At 38.8% G+C, this 20,430-nt stretch overlaps 1 protein-coding gene across 3 annotated transcripts in view; it reads left to right on the top strand.

Annotated features, from left to right (window-relative positions):
- The first annotated feature begins 18,636 nt into the window (after positions 1-18,636).
- Positions 18,637-20,430, top strand: part of LOC145683994 (nucleolar transcription factor 1-A-like) — a 107,402-nt gene continuing 105,608 nt past the window's right edge. Inside the window, exon 1 of one of the 3 annotated variants that reach the window (XM_081755764.1) lies at positions 18,637-18,795. The gene's annotated coding sequence lies outside the window, so the exon portion shown is untranslated. Of the gene's footprint in view, positions 18,796-18,955; positions 19,471-20,430 lie in introns of those variants that run through there. The other 2 variants (XM_081755765.1, XM_081755763.1) reach the window with 2 other exon arrangements.

Raw genomic sequence — 20,430 nt, 5'->3', positions numbered from 1 at the left:
ATGACTTTCTAGCGCATAAATATAATACAAGTTATGTCAAATATTGAAATTCTAGTACATCCATACAACGCAAATTTAAATACATCTATACCAAACAGTAAAAGCGTTATGTATATATTGCGTGCCAATGTGTGGATCTCTGATTCCCAAATTCAATTGACCTAGGCCTTATAGTGTATCATAAACGTTATATTCTAACCTTAGACATAATATTCTCACATATTTTCCGCAATAATTTTCACGTCAACACAAACAACGCATACGATATAAAATTTTCGAGACAAGTCGCAACAAATGACATAAAGTTCCAAGACAGGATAAAATTTTACCTACCAAGAATCTCACACATCAATTTAAATGTTCATAAAAATGTTTCCGAACAAACGATAATAAAATAATAGTAGTGTTGCCCTTGAAACGAAATGGCCAAATAATGTATAATTTTCGAGACAAGACTATATAAGTCATGCTAAATGTCAATTAAATTTGATATATTTCTGTCACACCGAATAAAGTGTTATATTGTTATATGTAGTGGTTATACACGTGAAATTCACCTAAAGTATTAAAACTGTCGGTTATAATATAAACCAATATTTAAATATTATTAGCAATTCGCAACAGAAGCAATTCGTTAAATCAAAGTGGCGAAGGCTTTGATGATGTTATTCTTACATAAGACGAAACAAACTATCCACGTTGAAAATTATTCTAAATAGACAGTATCACATAAAGAATATTAACTGGAAACAATACAAGCACTTATGGTAATGTATCTTCTTATGGTAGATGTTCGTAACTCGATCCTAAGCATACATGCCTATGGATTTCTTGAGAGAATCGTGTCTTCTGTCATTCTTATCCCAGCAATTTTTTTAAATTAAAATAATAGTCCAAAAGCCCTACTCGTGGTATGTTAAAGTCAACAATTTTATTGTTTTCAGATGTAACCTCTGGTGCGCGGGAGTCCTGTTTCAATTCTTGATGAGACTAGCGGTAAGACGAATAGTTCTGTAATCATATATTTATTCAGTGTGTGCCTACCAAATTAATCTACAAAGACAACAATTATAGAGAAAAATTTATTCAGTTCAGTAGTAGCAAGCTTTTCAACTAATCACAAATATAGTTTCCCACCACAAATAAAAGACTCATTTCAAAGCATAATCCATATGACGCTTTGCTGTGCAATACAATAAAATACAAGATCAGTTTCAAGATACATTCACCCCTATAAATATAGATATTTATTCAAATCCTCGCGTATTAAATCGTTACGAAATTCGCCTACGTATGAAGAAACCATTGTCCCACTGGGCTTTCGGAAAATGAAAGGAACCACCCGTCGTGTAGCAGGTAGTCAAGACTTACAGCAGCGGTGGTACAACAGTCCGGTCCGCTTTCGGCGGCGCATCAACAAAAGGTATATGGAAATGTAAGTAAAACTTTCTAATCTCCAATATCACGCAGTGGGCAGGGCTATAATAACAACCGTGGCTCCGTCAGCAATCGTCATAAAGATAAATAACTCTTACAAGGAAATGGTCCCAATCTGACAAGTCCGAATTTGGCGAAATTTCGTACACATACTAATTTGAGGCCGGTGAATAACGTGGGAATAATCATTCGATTCGCTTTTACGTACTTTACGAGATATACAGGGTGATGCAAAGCAGAATGCAACATAAGACAACTATCTACAAGTCTGAATTGGACGAGATTTCTTATAGGTACTAATTTGAGTTCGGTGAATAACGTGAGAATAGTCAATTGATTTGCTTTTGGGTACTTTACGAGATATACAGGTTGATGCAAAACAAAACTCAAAATAAGAACGCAGTGGCGTCGCAGGAAAATGTCCCGTTGAGTAAATGGGGATCAACCTGAAAATGAAAGAGAAAAAGTGTTTGATGTTGACATCCTGGGAAGAAGTACCAGTCTTTGAGGACACATGTCTCTTGAATAGCACCGTTTACCAATTGCAGTAGCACCTTGGAAAGTCACCATTAGAACGGTAACTGGGTTCCAGCGACTGTAAAGTAAACAGTAACAGACAAATTTGGCAAAAGAAACAGCCCAACTCACATGTTCTCGTGCGGTAGGCCGAGCCTTGTTTGTGAATGTTGTTTTCTGTGCATGCCAGACTGTCATTCTGCATACACGATTCAAATATAGCAAGTCTTTCTCTTACCTACGAACAGCAGATTCATACGACAGGCTAATCCAAGTACATTTGAAAGTACGCAAAATCGAATCGAATGACTATTCCTACGTTATTCACCAATTTTAAATTAGTATCTATACGAAATTTCGTCCAATTCGGACTCGGATTACATAGTCGTCTTATGTTGCATTGTTTTGCATCACCCTGTATATCTCGTAAAATACACAAAAGTGAATCGAATGACTACTCCCACGTTATTCACCGACCTCAAATTAGTATCTATACGAAGTTTTGTCCAATTCGGACTCGAATTATCTACATATTTGTCTTATGTTGCATTTTGTTTTGCATCACCTTGTATATCTCGTAAAGTACGCAAAACAAAATCGAATGATTTCCCACATTATTCACCGACCTCAAATTAGTATCTATACGAAATTTTGTCCAATTCGGACTCGGATTACATAGTTGTCTTCTGTTGTATTTTGTTTTGCATCACCCTGTAACGCAGAAGCAAATCGAATGACTATTCCCACGTTATTCACCGACCTGAAATTAGTATCTATACGAAATTTCGCCCAATTCGGGCTTGTCAGGTTGGGATCATTTCCTTGTTAAATCGAAAAAAATTATAAAATGTACGTGCCATGTCCTAGTAATAATGAGGTAATATTACGTGTATAATCATAAGTAAGAAATGATCTAGTATTATGTAATCAAATCTGTCACGCCTATTAAAAGTGACTTAATATTACGTAGCTATATGTAAAAATGTCGCATTTTTAACAGAAATACCGTTATAGTTCCCGCCAAATCCTAAATTTACTGGAAAAATAAGAGGATACGGGTTAAGATGGTCACGTTAGGACCCATTACTACTATCGTGATATGAAATTACAATTCGGTTACTCGAATCGGGCGAACAGAATTGAATGGTTTTTGTAGGTGTTATCCGTCAACGCATTTGTATTATGTAAAACACCAAAATCGCACTTAAAGACTGGTCTAGTGGCTAGCGTGCGATTGGTGTACATGGACGTGCATTCGGTTCACGGTGGCGAAAACGTGATGCAAGAAGAAAAAGAAATTTACCTCTTTGTATTTGTCGTTTTTTCTACTATTCATTCTGAATATCCGGGAAGTTAGTATAACCCATAGTAGAAGTATGTTCAGAGCTGTAACAATAAGTAACACAAGCGCCTTAATACAACGGGGCTCTCGGACGAAGGAGACCCGAGCCGCTCCTTTGTTCTAAATTACTCTACTCATTTTGCTAATCATTTTGTGTGAGAGAGATTTGAACATTTTAAAGTTTCATATTAGTAGGAAACTTGATTTGATTCCCTTTCCCATTGTTAACATGCAAGTAATGTTTGAAAACTAAAAATCATTTAAAATGAAAATGAAATCTTTGAGTTTAACGTCGAACGGTTATTCTCGTTAGGCTAAGGACTTTTAAGATGAATGCTAGTGAATGATGATGGAAGAATTAGTGGAGTGAGAAACTGGGAGTACCCCGAGAAAACCCACGAGTATGATATTGTCCACTACAAACTTGCTTGGCTGGGGATCGAACCAGGGATCCCACGCACGAAAAGTAAGCGCTCTACCACTGAGCCACCATGCTGCCCTAAAGAGCATTTAAATATTACAACAACTAACACAATACTCACATGGTACAATACAAGTAGCAACTTGCAAGTAGCCAACTTGGGCTGGGTCCTTGAATGCAGAATAGCAAAGGCGTCACTGAAGCGATGGCAAAGCCGATCATTAATATCATAATTAAATTATCAGCCGATATATTACACACTATGTGTAATACATCTTTGTTGAAATCGTAGGTTGACCCCTAAAAAAAAAAAAAAAAAAAAAAAAAAAAAAAGATGGTAGCATTTTTTGTTTGTGCCTCTCAGAAGGAGAAAGCTAAGGATCCCAAGGAACCAATGCCGTCATAATTCCGGCTAAATCCTTAATTTACTGGAAAAATAAGAGGGTACGGGTTAAGATGGTCATGTTAGGACCTATTTCTACTATCGTGACATGAAATTACAATTCGGTTACTCGAATCGCGCGAACAGAATTGATTGGATTTTGCAGAACCATCAGGAACCACATATATAAATCAATTCAAGGGGGGTCTATTATTATGGCTTTTGACAAGAAGATGAACTTTCAACTGTTGCTCTTAAAAAGAGGGCTACGATTGGAGGAGAGTACAAAGCCCCTCATATACTATCGCCAACTCTCTGATTGAAGGATCCAAAAAGATTTTTTTTTTTTTTTTTTTTTTTTTTGTCTCGGAGCCCCAAAGAGATATAATGACGACACTAAGTGTTCTATGTATTGCTCGAAATGGGCCGTATACTCTTATATAACAAACTAACAAACTCCGATACTTCATTTCATTTATATTCACACCGGCACCTTTCGTTGTGGAATTGTATCGAAGGAGACAAAATTGCTTTACCAGTTAATGGCGACTGCTGTCAAACCAAATGCAGAGTATGAGAACTAAATCTGTAATATCTGTCATTTGGTGTGGAGAAGAAGCAACACTATGAACCAAATGTTTAAAAACAACTACTGTTACTAATATAAACTATACCAAAGATTATTGACTTATAGTACCGTATCATAAAAGAAATACGAAAGAAGGTTTGAGACAAAATTGTAATTGGAGGCATAGAAATCTAAGTTAAACACACTAAAGACGAATCCTTTAGCGCGTACTGATCGTGGTTCAGTGGTCAAGGCACTCGACCAGTAATCTGGAAGTCCTCGGATCGGAATCACGGTGTAAATATATTTTTTGCTTTAGAATTTTCGGTGGCGATTGATGGGCAATGACACTCATTTTATAATCTTAAGATATTTGAATATTTGGATTTTTCAATATTTGAATTATCAAAATCTATAATAATAATAATAATAATAATAATAATAATAATAATAATAATAATAATCTCGAAAAGATGAAAAGTTAGAAGCTTGTCATATTATTACAAGCAGAAACATCACATTTGGCAAGAATATTGAGGTTTTGTTTAGTGTTGCCCACGAGAATAGAAATTTCTCATGTCATTTCTAAAACAAAACAAAATCGAGACGAGAATTAACATTTTAAATTCGAGACGGAACAAGGCTAACTCAAATTATCGTCTCGCTTTGGAGATTATTGGTTCGTGAGGAATATTACTAAATAGGAAAAGTGCGTTATTTGGCAAGATTGGCTCGATTTATTGTGTTCAAACTTAGATGTATATGTATGGGTATACAGAAGAGCTTCTTCTGAAAAATGTAACAGCTCTGCCCCCACCATTCCCTCTCGTAAAAAATATTTATTCAATATTTTCAGCTCTTCTTTACCTATGTGAACACAACTATGGAAAAATATGTTTTAGATGTCCTTTACACTCTAGAATAAAATACTGTATATATTTAAGAAATGTGTCTTGCCAAATTGGCCTAAACTAACTATACCACACTTTTAAGGCAGAAAGCACACTCAAAGACTTCTACAAGTGACCATTCGCTCATCGCTTCCGTGGCGCAATCGACTAGCGCATTCGGCTGATAAGCAACCAGAAGATTGGTAGATCGAATCCGCCCTGAGAACTTGTTTTTTCTTTTAAATTAATAATGTTGTGGTGTTTAATAAATCAATATGTATACCAAGAATTTTTGAGTAGTGAAGAAGTTTCATTTATATTACTTTAAAAACAATTTTACGTTCATTGGAAACGACGCATTCACTGCGTCGACTTTTGGAGTATTCCAGTCGTCTGTCGACGTTAAGCAGTGATAATACCCAAAACGTCACTCAGAGCACGGTCCATTAATTTTGTTTTCTGCTTAATTAATGAGATTTCTTGTTTTCTTTCTTTCAATATAAACAGGCACCATTGTCTCACCACAGTAAGAATTCTGCCATGACTTCAATAATAAGGGAGAAAACAAAATTAATGGTTCTTGCTCTGAGCGACGTCCCAGGTATTGTTGCCGTCTCTAGTAAAATCGGAAGTGACAGAATTTTATCACTTTTGGTTCTAATGTTGATAGCTAGAAAGTTAAAGCGGTAGTAGATAGCAAGAAGGAACTTTCCGTAATGAATCAAGTGTCTTAAGATTGTATTCCTTATCGGCTTTAATCTCTATACTAAAACCGGCAGTGCCAGATATCAACTACTTCCAGTTTTAACTGTGATTGCTATAGAGTAAAAACGGTAATAGACAGCAAAATGTGGTTTTCTATAATCAGTTAAGAGTCCCAAGAATATATTAAATTTCGACTATTATATCTCTACAAAAACAGAAAGTGGTAGAAATATACTACTATTTATGGTTTTCATATTAATTGAGAAAATGTTGTGTGATCCTTTTACTATTTTTACCAGAGTTTGTTTATTTATTTATTTTATTGTTCTCGACAAACAGCCATAAACGAAATGACATGAAATATTTAAGTTTTACCTCCAACGGTTATGCCGGGTAGGCTAAAGAAGACGGTGATGAGAATGAATGAAATAGTGGAATGAAGGTGGGAGGAAACAGGGAAACCCAAGAAAATCCACGCACATGGTATTTGTTCGCCTCAAAGCCCACTTTGCGGAAGCTAGGTTTGTTTCAGAAAGCGCTGTACCACTGAAACAACTATAAAAAATCACTTAACTTTTTTGGAGCATGATGAATCATTAAATTCATAAAACTTTAATATTAATAATAAGGTACTTTCGGCAAAGAAGGACCGGAAGTAAATAAGACCCAGTGCAAAATTTCATAGCATTGTAGGAGAAATTTGACACATCACAAGTAGCGACTACTCTCACAATGCCTGCTTGAGAGAATTCGTCTTCTTGTGCATACTTAGACGGAACGCTGGCAGTATTGAAGCATCGAGAAGCTAGTTTCTGTCTGTTGATATAATTTAGGGAGGCAAAATAAGTTCATTTTTTCTGTGTAGAATGATCATAGTGTTTAGCATTCGGGATAGTAGTTACTTTGTTTGAGTTCCAAACATATTTGTAGATAATGATTTATAAAATGACGAGTACATAGTCGGTAAATAAGGGCCATCAAAAATCTACTGGCCCTCATTACCCTACAAAACATGTATACATTGTTAAATATTTAGAAATTGGCAACTTAAATGTGTGTTAGCTTGTTATTCTTTCTTGCCAGCCTCTGTAGTAGGACGGTCTATCGTGTTCGGGCCTAGTTGTTGACTATGGGGGTTCGAAAATTCGAGTTCTGCGTTGGTGTCTTTCATAATGTAAATCTCTATTTTTAATGCATGCGAATGGGTAATATCACTGTTTTTGGGTATATTCTAAGCACATTTTCGTGCGGTTCTGAACGTTCGTAGTGTCGTGATATCGTTCATTATGCGACAAAGAAAGCTCGGTGACATGCGAAGCTGTAAAGGGTGCGGTGTATGGGTACACGACGAATGCATTGGCTTGGTCGACGCCGATGATGAATTAATTTGCTTCAAATGCCATCAAATAAATATTGTTGAAAATTAGTGTGAAATCTGTTTCCAATGGTGACTTGTTTATTGTGTGTCCAAGCTTATTCTTTAAAATTCAGTTAGTTGTAACTACTTAACTATTGACTGCATAACACATGGGAGACTACCTATATCCTTAATATTTCATATCCATATTGTTACTAAATATCGTTTTATTATTAGTACGGTGTTGATTGAGTGCCAGTGGTCTTTCAGATCGTAAAATCTTACTTTTCAAACGGTGGGCTTATTTGCTAACGATGCGGGTAATATATATTGCTTGAAACTTTTTACTTGCTAATGAACATGAGGACTCCCTAACTGTTTTATGGTTGAAAACTTCTGTTAATCGGGGATTACAAAAATGTTTACATTATGCAACAAACACTGCTAAAGATAGAAAAGTAGGTCCAGAAGGCTCCTGATACGTGTCACGCTGGTTCTAGGTCAAAACCACGCAAACAATAAGAGAGTTGAGCGAAAAGAGTGCGTGTAAGTACAGCGTGGACAAAAACAGCGCATGCAAATACAGCGTGGACAAAAAACGCGCGCAATTAAAAACCTCGCAAGCAAATACAGCGTGGACATACATGAACATTTTGCATTAGGCTCGCTCGCGCTCGAGCACACTTCTTTCAGCTGGGCTCGCGCCGACTTGGGCTCGCGATCACTTTCCCAAACTGGGCTCGCTCTCATACGGGCTCACACTCAATTCTCTTGAATGGGCTTGCGTTCACTCGGACTCGCGCTCACTTCCCTCAACTGGGCTCGCGTTCACTCGGGCTCGTACTGACTTCTCTCGACTGGGCTCACGTTCACTTCTCTCAACTGAGCTCGTACTCACTCGGGATCGCGGTCACTTCCTTCACCCGGGCTCTAGCTCTCGATTACCGGTACTTCTCTCAACTGGGTTCGCGATCACTTCCCCAAGCTGGGCTTGCGATCACACGAGCTCGCACTCAATTCCCTCGAATGGGCTCGCGCTCACTTCCCTCAACTGGCTTGCGCTCGTGATCACTTTTCTCAACTGGACTCGCGCCCACTCTTGCTCGCGATCACTTCCCCAAAGTGGTCTAGCGCTCACTTCTATAATTGAGGCTCGGTCTCGCGCTCAATTATTGAGCCCGAGCCCAGCTGAGCCGAGTGCAGAGTTCGCGAGCGTCGGGCTAGTGAGTTTGGATACCTATGAGCGCATGCATGGCCCGCAATGCACATCTTTTCCCAAAGCAAACATTGTACAAGTCTGATATCTCAATAAATAGTATTGTGTTTATACTTTTATATTGCATTCTCTTTATAGTTCAAGTCATCGGTTCGGTTTTGTACATACATAGCGTATTGGTATACAACCTTTCCCTTCATATCTATTCCGTTTATCAAAAGAAACTTAGTACACTCATTTTAACCCCTGCAGTATTTTTCAAGATACATTTCGATTGTGTGCTTTTATCTGGGGCCACTCCAGAGGGGGGCAAATTTGATGTGATGTATTTGTGGAAGTAATTTTTTTCAATTTTCCGTTTTTCAAATACGTTATGGGCTCCAATACGTAGCACCTCTAGGTAACTTCTTTCATGCTGAAGAGAATGAACTATAAAGCATGACTTTCCAATGAACAGAGTTGATGCAATAGCTTTTTTACTGCGAATCTACATTTTTTAAAATGCTAACAGGTTTAATGGACCCCAGGGACTTACTCCATTGTCCATGGCACTTAACATTTAGTGCATGAACATATTTTTGTTGTTTAAAATCGAATAGACTAGATTTGATTCTGATGTCAGAATCACACGTTCATGTATGCTCCTTGTGAGATCTGCATGTCATTTGAATACGGCAATGCAATACGAATACGGCAACGGAACTGAATACTTCCGTTCAGAGACATTTTTCATTAAAGGTATTTATAAATTTACTATTTACACAAATACTTTCCGACAAGTTCCCGACACACACACAACACACACAAACGACGAACCAGACACTCTCTCGATATATCCGGAGTTCGTACTCGGATCCGGGGATATATCGAGTGCAAGCATACAGTTTCTTTCTGGGACGCGGAATGCCGACGTTCCTGGAGAAGTCCTCCGGCCCAGAAAGATTCACAGGCATTCTTCCATTCATTCAATTACACTATTATAAATAGCATTCCTATTTCCGTGTTTCTCCGTTTTGTTTACAATTTTAATCATTTGTCCTAGTATATTGTTCTCTTCGTACTTTGATTAGTCATTTGTTATTTTGCTTAATATCCTATATAGTCCTCCTCATTAGCTATAATTTCGTTTATTTTTTTTCTTTCTATTTGATCTCTTCCCTCTAGCCGCTCTTCCAGTAATGGACACCATAATACGTGATGTTCTGGTGTGCCTATTTCTTCGCATTGACATCTTGGATGCTCTATTTGTCCCATTTTGGGTAACGCGTGACAAGTGTAACATTCCGCTTTGATAAAATTTGGCAGGTAGATACTACACATTAAATAAACGAATACGTGTTTCTTTTATTTTCTGCGGAAAAGCGGTTTTAGGGGGGCAAAAGCCCCCACCAAAAATTTTGACAGTTGACGCCCGAAAGGAGAAACCAAATACACCGAAGTGAATGAAATTATGCACAAATATTGTAGACGTAAAATCAGGGAGTACGGGTTTCGTATTTTCCTGGAGAAAACGATTGAGTGGGGCATGGACCCCTCCAAACCTTTGATCACGAAATATAAAAAGTGCTAATAACAGTATGTCAGAAGTGTCTAAAGGACATGAAGAATTAGGGGAAAACTTTGCATGGAGACAATAAGCAAAAAATAAACGAATACGAGTTTTTTATTTTCTGCAAGAAAACTGTTTTAGGGGCAAAAGCCCTTACCCAAAATTTTAAAATTTGACGCCCGAAAGGCAAAAAGAAGTGGACCGAAGTGAATGAAATTGTACACAATTGTTGTAGACGTAAAATGAGAGAATACGGGTTTCGTATTTTCCTGGATAAAGCGGTTGAGTGGTTCATGGACCCCTCCAAACCTTTGATCACGATATATCAAAAGTGAAAATAACAGTAAGTCAGAAGTGCCTAAAGGACATGAAGAATTAGAACAAAACTTTGTGTAGTGACAATACCAAAAAAATACACAAATACTTTTTTTTTTTTTTTTTTTTTTTTTACTTTCTGCGGAAAAGCTGTTTTAGGGGCAAAAGTCCCCATCCAAAATTTTAAAATTTGACGTCCGAAAGGCAAGAAGAAGTGGATAGAAGTGAATGAAATTGTGCACAGATATTGTAGAGGAAAGATGAGGAAATACGTGTTTCGTATTATCTGAAGAAAAAAAAAAAACTGTTCGGCGGACCGAGGCGTTGGGTGGCGGAAAGAGTGGACCGTAGCGAACGAAATTGTGTAGATATTGTATATGTAAAATATGGCTTTCTGTGTTTCACAAGTGTCCCCATTCGATTTCTTCAAATTTGGCGGATCAACAGTAAGTACAAACAGTATAGCGTATTTTATAATATTTCATGAGGCGCCTTTAAAACTTACAATGTTTTTCCGCATAAACAAACACACGTGTCGATTTATTTTCTCTTTGCTGTTGATGTGCCAAATTGGAAGCAAATCGGATAGAGACAATTAAGAAACACGAAAGGCCTTATTTTACATATATAATGTCTACACACAATTTCATTTGTTTCGTTCCACTTCTTCCTGCAATATTACGGTAATATTCACTTTTTTTCGGATTGGGCCTTGACTGAAACAATGTATTTTCGCATGCAAATTATCACTTCACGAAGTTTCGTCGCAATTCTCCATATCCTTTAGGAATTTCTGACGTATACTTATTTGCACTTTTGATATTTTGTAATCAACGGTTTAGGTCTGTGGCCCACCTAACGGTTTTTTTCTTTTTCTTTTTTTTTTCAGGAAAATACGAAACATATATTCCCTCATTTTACGTCTACAATATCTGTACACAATTTCATTCACTTTGGCTAACTTCTTGCCTTTCGGGCCTCAAAATTCAAAGTTTTGGGTGGGGGCTTTTGCCCCTAAAACAGCTTTTCCGCAGAAAATAAAAAACACGTATTCGTTTATTTTTTGCCTATTGTAACAACACAAAGTTTCGTTGCAATTCTTCATGTCCTTTAGGCACTTCTGATATATTCTTATTATCACTTTTGATATTTAATGATCTAAGGTTTGAAGAGGACCGTACCCCACTCAACCGTATCTTCCAGGAAAATACGAAACAAGTATTCCCTCATTTTACGTCTACAATATCTGTGCACAATTTCATTCACTTTGGTGCACTTCATACTGCTTTTCGGTCGTCAAATTTCAAAATTTTGAGTGGGGGGCTTTTGCCCCCTAAAATGGTTTTTCCTCAGAAAATAAAAAAAATATTCGTTTATTTTTGCGTGTACCTACACGAAGTTTTGTTGCAATTCTTCATGTCCTTTACACACATCTGACATATTGTTATAAGTAGGGACCGGAAGTTCAGGAAAAATCCTCTTTTTTACGAGTGCCCGATGACGAGGCTTAACATAATATATGTTCATTTTGGATGATTGTAGGCAAGAAAATGGATTTTATGTGTCCTTGTTTCCTTTTTCGGCGTTTCTTGTTTATTGGTCTTTTTTTTAGCTTTTCATAGGTCTTAATGTCTTTTTTGCACTCAGTCTTTCGACAATAAATTTACTGGTCATTAACTCAAATCACCACCACCTGTTAAACATCTTTAGTAAAGAAAATTCCAATGATAAGACATTCTTCAACGACTGAACTGATAAGACCAGATCTGAAATAATCACAAGTCAGATAAGGAGGCGTAAGAATGTCCTCCAGGAAGAGGGGTGAGGGTAGGGAAATTTTCTTATTTTAGTTTGTACTTCAGTTTGTGGAAGAAGGCCAGACTGTTAACTTACCAGAAGCTTGTATTTCCTGAGCATTATATTCATTAAATATGTAATTCTAATTAAATTGGCTCTTCCTTACGTCCTTTACGTTCTTTTTTCCAGTTTTTAGGATTTTTTTAAAGATATTTTAAGGTCTTTTTATAGGGCCTTTTTAGGCAATTTTTAGCTCTTCAAATTCCGAGCCCTAGTTATAAGCAATTTTGATATTTGGTTATCAGAGGTCCATCTAATATTTTTTTCAGGAAAATACGAAACCCGTATTCCCTCACTTTACGTCTACAATATCTGTGCACAATTTCGTTCACTTCGGTCCACTTGTTTTTGCCTTTCGAACATCAACTTCCAAAATTTTGGGTGGGGGTTTTTGCTCCATAAAACCATTTTTCCGCAGAAAATTAAAAAAGACACGTATTCGTTTGTTTTATGTTTAGTATCTACCTGCCAAATTTTATCAAAATCGGAGTGTTACACTTGGGAAGTGTTACTTGTTAATATAGTCCTGACTGGTAGGAATCACAAGTAAGATTAAGTCTGTAGTAAAATTTGAAGTACTACAAGTCAGCGCGATCCAGCCGAGAGTCGGATTCAGCGCAAGAGCTAGTGTGCTTTGCTAGATTAGTCTCACAACTATTGCCTTCACGCTTGCCTTGGGAAAGGATGCGCATTGCGAACCATGCATGCGCTGCTTTTGTTATGTGTGTCCAAACTAGCGAGCCCGACGCTCATGAGCTAGGCACTCGCGCTCAGCCGGGTTCCGGCTGAATAATTGAGCACGAGCCTGAGTGAGCCCGAGCATCAATGAAATAAGTAGGCGCGAGTCCGAGTAAGCGTGAGCCCAGTCGAGGGAAGTGATCGCGAGCCCAGTGGTGAGAAGTGATCGCGAGCCTCAGTGAGCGCGAGCGCAATTGAATGAAGTGAGCGTGAGTCCGAGTGAACGCGAGCCCACTTAGGATTAGTAAGCGCGAGCCCATTCAAGAGAATTAAGTGCGAGTCCCTGTAAGCGCGAGCTAAGTTGAGAGAAGTGATCCCGAGCGCAAGCCCAGTTAAGGGAAGTTAGCTTGAGCCTGAGTGAGCGCGAGCTCAGTTGAGAGAAATAAGTGCGAGTCCGAGTGAATGCGAGCCCACTTACGTTTAGTGAGGGCGAGCCCATTCGAGAGAATTGAATGCGAGCTCGTGTGAACGCGGGACCAGTTTGGGGAAGTGATTGTGAGTCCAGTTGACAGAAGTGATCGCGAGCTCGAGCCATGTTGAATAAAATGAACGCGAGCTCAGTTGAGAGAAGTGAGCGTGAGACCATGTAAGCGCGAGCCCAGTTAAGGATAGTGAGTTTAGGCTCGTGTTAGTGCAACCCCGAGTAAGTACGAGTCCAGTCGAGAGAAGTGATTGCGAGAACAGTCGAGGGAAGTAGTCGGAAGCGCGAGCCCAATTAAGGTAAGTGATCACGAGCTCGAGTGAGCGCGAGCCCAGTCAAGAGAAGTGACCGCAAGCGCGAGTTCAGTTGAGAGAAGTGAACGCGAGCCCACTTGGGATTAGTGAGCGCGAGCCCATTAGAGGGAATTGAGTGCAAGCCCGTGTGAGCGCGAGCCGTATCTGGAAGTGATTCCAAGCCCGAGTGAGCGCGATCACAATAGAAAAGTGAGCGCTATTCCGAGTGAACGCGAGCCCACTTACGATTAGTGAGATCGAGCCAGTGTGAGCCAGTTGATAGAAGTGAACGTGAGCCCGAGTGAGCGCGAGCCCAGTTAAGAATAGTGAGTGCAAGCTCGTGTGAGTTCAGGCCCAAATGAATACGTGCCTAGTCGAGAGAGGTGAGCGTGGGCCTAAGTGATCGCGAGCGCGAGTGATTGCGAGAATAGTCGAAGAAAGTGAAGTGGTATTAAGCGCGAGCCCAATTAAGGTAAGTGATCGTGAGCCCAATTGAAAGGAGTGAGCTCGAGCGAGTTTAGTGCAAAATGTTCATCTATGGTTTTTGTCCATGGGCTTTTCTCACTCATGCGGTATTTGTATGCGCTGTTTTTGTCCTTGCGATGTTTTTGTTCTTGCGCGGTTTTTGTCCATGCGCTGTTTTTGTCATTAACCTATTTAACTAGGAAGAGTATCTGTCAATTATGCAACCTGAAACACAGTAAAGACATGTGGGTTGTCAAACTTAAGGGACTTCTGCTGTAATTGCTCCTGAATCTTCTTTCCTAAGGATGTCTATAAAAATTGTGAACAGTCTGTGGCAGTGGTTCTAAACCTAATGCCCATCTTGATCCGCTCGTATGAGTGCAAGCCCGAGTGAGTACGAGTCCAGTCGAGAGAGGTGAGAGCGAGCGCGAGTGATTGCGAGAACAGTCGAAGAAAGTGATCGGAAGCGAGAGCCCAATTAAGGTGATCGCGAGCCTGAATGAGCGCGAGCCCAGTTGAAAGAAGTGAGCTCCAGCGCGTGCAAGCCTAGTGCAAAATGTTCATCTATGGTTTTTATTCAGAGCTGTTTTCGCTCACGCGGTATTTGCATGAGCTGTTTTTGTCCTTGCGCGGTTTTTGGTCATGCGCTGTTTCTGTCCACGCGGTATTTGCATGTGCTGTTTTTATCTTTGCGTGGTTTTAGTCCATGTGCTGCTTTTGTCTTTGCGCGGTTATTGTTCATGAGCTGTATTTGTCCACGCGGTATTTGCATGCGCTGTTTTTGTATTAGCGGTTTTTGTCCTTGCGCTGTTTTGACCGGATACCGTCACGCGAGTGGTTAGTTTAAAGACAGAAAAGAGAATGATGCAAAATGTATATTTATGAATGTGAGATGGATCTTCAGCATTAAACACACCACTACCATGGCCGCCCTCTGGCTCACGAAAAAAATTTAAATTTCTTAAGATTTTCTTAATATAAATAAAAAAAATTCCAAACGTAATATAGCAATCATGGAGAAGGACTCTTAGAAAATTTTCTTTGGGCGCCTATAACCATTACCCATGGAGTTGTTAATTGATTGACTCCATTAACGAACTCGGCTGAAATAATCGCTCTGACTATATTAAAATAAATAAAAAAATAAATTGCTTTCGTTCAAGGATTATTTTGTGGAGTAACGGACGAACGCCCACTATCGTTATTGTAAACATGAACCATGACTACGAGAACAATCATTTTAATTTGTTCTCTCTTTTAGTACAAGAACAAATGAAATAAAAAATGAAATCTTTAAGTTTTACGTCCCACGGTTATGCCGGTTAGGCTAAACTAGACGGTGATGATGAGAAATGAATGAAATAGTGTAATGAAGAAAGTGGGAGGAAACGGGAGAATCCCGAGAAAACCCACGAGCACGATGTTTGTCCACCACAAAGTTCACACGACGCGAGCTAGGATCGAACCAGGGACCCCAAGCAACCGACCTGAACGCTCTACCACTGAGCCACCACGCCCCCGAACACAAGGACAGTCAATGTTGGCAATGTGTAAATAAAGTTTAGTTTTTTGTCTTTCTTTTTTGTTTGTCAGATGTCTTATCGCTAGGGATGGGCACGAGCGAGTTTCGATTCGAAACTGACATCTTTGACCTTAACTCGAGAACTCGGTTCGAAAAATTTCGTCCAACTCGACTCGAATTCGGGTTGAGTTTCGAGTCGAATCGAACCAAATCGAGCTAAATTCTGTGTGTAGCTTCAAGTACTCTCTGCAAGTATCCTACATAGACAATATCATCAATGATACTACTACTACAACTTACTATTATTATTATTATTATTATTATTATTATTATTATTATTATTATTATTATTATTATTATTATTATTATTATTATTATTATTACAACACCATGTGTAACCATGAAAGATAGGCGGTTGTATCTAAATAATAAAAACTAGTTGACTACCGATTTCGGTAGGCGAATTGAGTTGAGTTGATTTTGAATTTAACGTCCCGTTCAGCAGCGAGGCTATCGACCTACTGATTAACGTGGAATCCGAACCACATGAGCATCCACCGGGCGGTAGTCGAGAAGTCTTCAGGAGGCAAAGACACCGTTCACGAGGTTCTGGGTTTGAGTTCCGGAGGAGCTAGTATTCGGGCTCAAGCAAAAAATTCTTAAAAGTTATAGAGCACCCGTCAAACATGTTCAAAACTGCTCGGCCCGGGTTTAGAGTTGTCAAGGGCTCGAGCGGCTCGGCTCACAGTTCATTCACTACCGAGCTGAACCGAGAAGTAAGCCGAGGCAACAGTTCACCGAACCGAGCGGCTCGAGCCATCGCCTCAATTGAGTCGAGCTGTGACTCGTCCTAACCGAGTTGACTGGAGCTGTTCGCTCAGTTAAACCAAGCCGAACCGCTTGACATAACTACTTGGGTTTAACTTCTGATTGGGTTAAAAAATTCGACTCTGCAGGTCTCAGCTTGGTGTTAAGAACTACAGTATATACCCTTGATAGTAGTTGGTGCTCACGACATTTGAGGTTGTCTCGTTATAAAAATCTATTGTCGTCTCATTATCGAGACGAGACGAGATGCGAGTAGTGTCCCCTGTCGTGAGCAACACTAAAAGTATTCCATATTACTGCTTACATTTCTCATAGCTTTCGCTTTCCAATCTAATCAGGCCATGATTTCAAAACGAGTTAAAACGAGCTGAACGAGCGAGCCATTTATCAAACTCGATTCAACTCGTAACTCGACGTCAAAACAGTGACTCGACTCGGAACTCGACTCGAGAAAATTACCTTTGACTCGACTCGAATTCTACTCGAGTCGAGTTTTAGCTTAACTCGTGCTCATCCCTACTTATCGCTATTCTGCTACTGCGGGTTTACTTGAAACTTGCATCAAATGTGTAATGGTTCATTGCAATAGTACGATAAAAGCGTAAAAACACAGTAATGTTGATGAAGTGTGAATATATTGATGTTCTCACCTTGCAAATATACTTGTAAATATTATTTCATCAAGTACCCGCAGGTGCGCACCCAGAAATTCTTGATGTGAGGCGTTGAAGCTTTTTTTTGGGGGGGGGGGGGATACCACTCTGAACAGGTATTATTCTGCACCCGAAAAGACGATAAGTGTTTGTAAAATACTTCCACCTATTTTACAGAAAAAGATAATAGAACTAGATTAAAAAAAAAAAGAAAGAAAGAAAGAGCCCAGATTAAATGAGAGATCAAATTTCCATACTACAGAAATCATTTCCGTTAAACAGGATAATTTTCTTGTGGGAAAATATACAAATGTATGTTGAGTTAGGAAGTTTTTGGGGATCCAGACCCGGTGGATTCCCCGTGGCACGTGAGTATGCCCTTAACTACTCTTTTAATCCTAAATTTGTCTTAGCGAGGAAGAAAATACAACAAATATATGTAGACCTTAGTACTGCGGAAGAATTACAAGTCTAATGTAAGTATACTAAAGAAATAAGAAAAAATGAGAGGTTGGTCAACATAGGAGCCCATCTCAAAAATAATCTTTCTTTCATTGTTAAGAGGAACCACAATTCTAACAGGAACATATTACAAATTCTAAGCTTGATAATTGCACGAATTAATAATTCAGGAAACAAATGGTATTGAGTGTTCTCTCATTGTTGTTCATAAACAGTAAACGGGAAAACTGCCAAGGCCATTGCGCTGTTACTCAGCGTTCCTTCTATATAGATAAACTGTAGGGATTGAAAAATACACGTAAGTGAAGCCTGTCTCCCTCCAATGTGAGCACTGATTATCAATAAAGTATGCTAATATATCAATTGTTAAATATATTAATAAATTAGCAAATCATTGAAAATGCCCACCCGCGAAAACTTAATTTGGATAATATTACTCCTGCTTTTACGTTGTTTACATGTTCATTTGCGCGGTAAACTTCACGAACCACAGGAAGAGAAACATTTCTTGATACTGTGTTCTAGAGTATTCTGCTACATCTCACATGAATACGAAGTCTTCAACAGGCAAGCAAGAAAAAGAAAGTGCTCGAATAAATAATTAAATATTATAATCCTTGAAAGTCTAAAACAATTTACAATGTTTACAGTAACACCTGTACAACTTATCGAAAATCGCAAAAGTAAATGGGCGTCAAACATCGTCACATTCGAGCATGTTTTTGTTCTCTGTTGCTGTGGTGAGAGAAAATGACAGACCAATCGTAAACATGTTTCTTTGTGACGTCATGCATTGATTGCACCAGCGCGTGGCCTGTCACACGTGGTAGGACGGATCAACTTGGAGGAGTGGTGAAGGTTAGTATATATACACTTTCAAACTACATAATTTCGTCCTAATTGTCATTTTTATTTGGTTTGCTGTAGTTGAGAATGTATAGTAGATCATTATGAATAATTTCGTAGTACTTCTATGTAGAAATAACGTAAAAATAGAAAAATTTCAGGTACTTGCTCAAGATGGCTGCCTCTTCGATACGTTGCCCGTTATCGCAGCGACGTTGGCCGTCATCGTACTGGTTGTTTCTCGCTACATCAAAGTCTGCAATAATGGTTTTATCCTTTTCTCTTCACGACATATACTGTAAAAATTACTTTCTACCATCTTGTAGCAACAATATGTAGTGGTTTTCAGTCTAGTAGGGCTGATATGTAAGAAGAATTTAATTTTTATTTGAAGTTAGTGGTGAGTGAGATTTCCGTTGCACGTCTGGCAAGAGCTGGGCTGGCGTCTGGCCCCTCGCCGCCATCGTGGGAGCTTGGCCTATCGTGACGTGCTTTCTGGGGCTGGCGGGGGTCGGCGGTATTCGGCTTGCCCTGGACCGCCAGCTCGGCTTGTCTGGATCGGTGAAGGCTGCGGGGTCGCGGTTGGGTGGAACCCGGCCCAGTCCGTGGCTGGCGGCGGTAAAAGCAATAGACGCGGAGCTTGACAGAGGGTGGTCGACCGGGCAAGGAACAAAGCAAAAAAGGAAGGTAGGAATTATTTTATAACGCTTCACATTATTGTGCATATTGTAGAAATACTTTGTGTTCAAAGAATTGTTATCATATTTTTATAATCAGTGAAACTACTATGGTTAATCACAAACTGCAGAAGATAATTTAGCTTCTTGAGCCACTGCGATGAAGTGACGCTTGCGTCAGTATAAGAGTGGTCGATTTTTAGGAGTGAGAGTGTGAATAATGGTGTTCTCGCTATTTTCAATACCATATACCTAATTCCTGTGAGTAACACATTATTATTTACCGGTATTTATTTATTGCGTTTTCTCACACGTTAAATATACGTGTATGTTCGGCCCACTTGCAGTGATTTCAGTCATAACAAATTTGTTTACTGGTCCCAAGTTAATTCCTTCTAAAAGCAACTTGCAACTTAAAAGTAAGTATTTTTCATATTAATACTGAAATACTGTAAGACTGAAAATGCCGATAGAAGACGAAGTTTTGTCGTTTCCTCTTCTATACTGACAATTCATGGAATTCCTTAACTACGGATACATTTATTTGTGTTGGGACTCTAAAGCCGGCAACAGCTTGATGACGGATTGTGGCAAAGTACTACTCGTAGTAACAATTAACTCAGCCAACTTATCAAGCCTTCCCGTAGATTGTTTGTTAAATTTCTGTTCCTTACCTAATGGAAGATTGAAAAAAAAAAGTGCGTTTATTGGTTACTTTCTAGTGCAAGGCCAAATTATAAGCGCTATGAGTTTTTTCAACAGAATCTACGAGAAAGGATATATATATATATATATATATATATATATATATATATATATATATATATATATATATATCTTAAGCAGCTATAATATTTAATTACGACTACGTGGAGATTGCTTCGTACAAATAGTCAACAGTAAAAACAGAAATAACATAGCTCTTTGATCGAAAATCTAATCTGTTCTTCGACAGGCCTTACACTCGTGC

Source organism: Thermobia domestica, chromosome 4 (assembly GCF_964235325.1).
Source record: "Thermobia domestica chromosome 4, izTheDome1.hap1.1, whole genome shotgun sequence".
Taxonomy (NCBI): Eukaryota; Metazoa; Arthropoda; class Insecta; order Zygentoma; family Lepismatidae; genus Thermobia; species Thermobia domestica.
The sequence above is the reverse complement of the archived record's forward strand: the minus strand, read 5'-3'. Positions and strand labels throughout refer to the sequence as shown.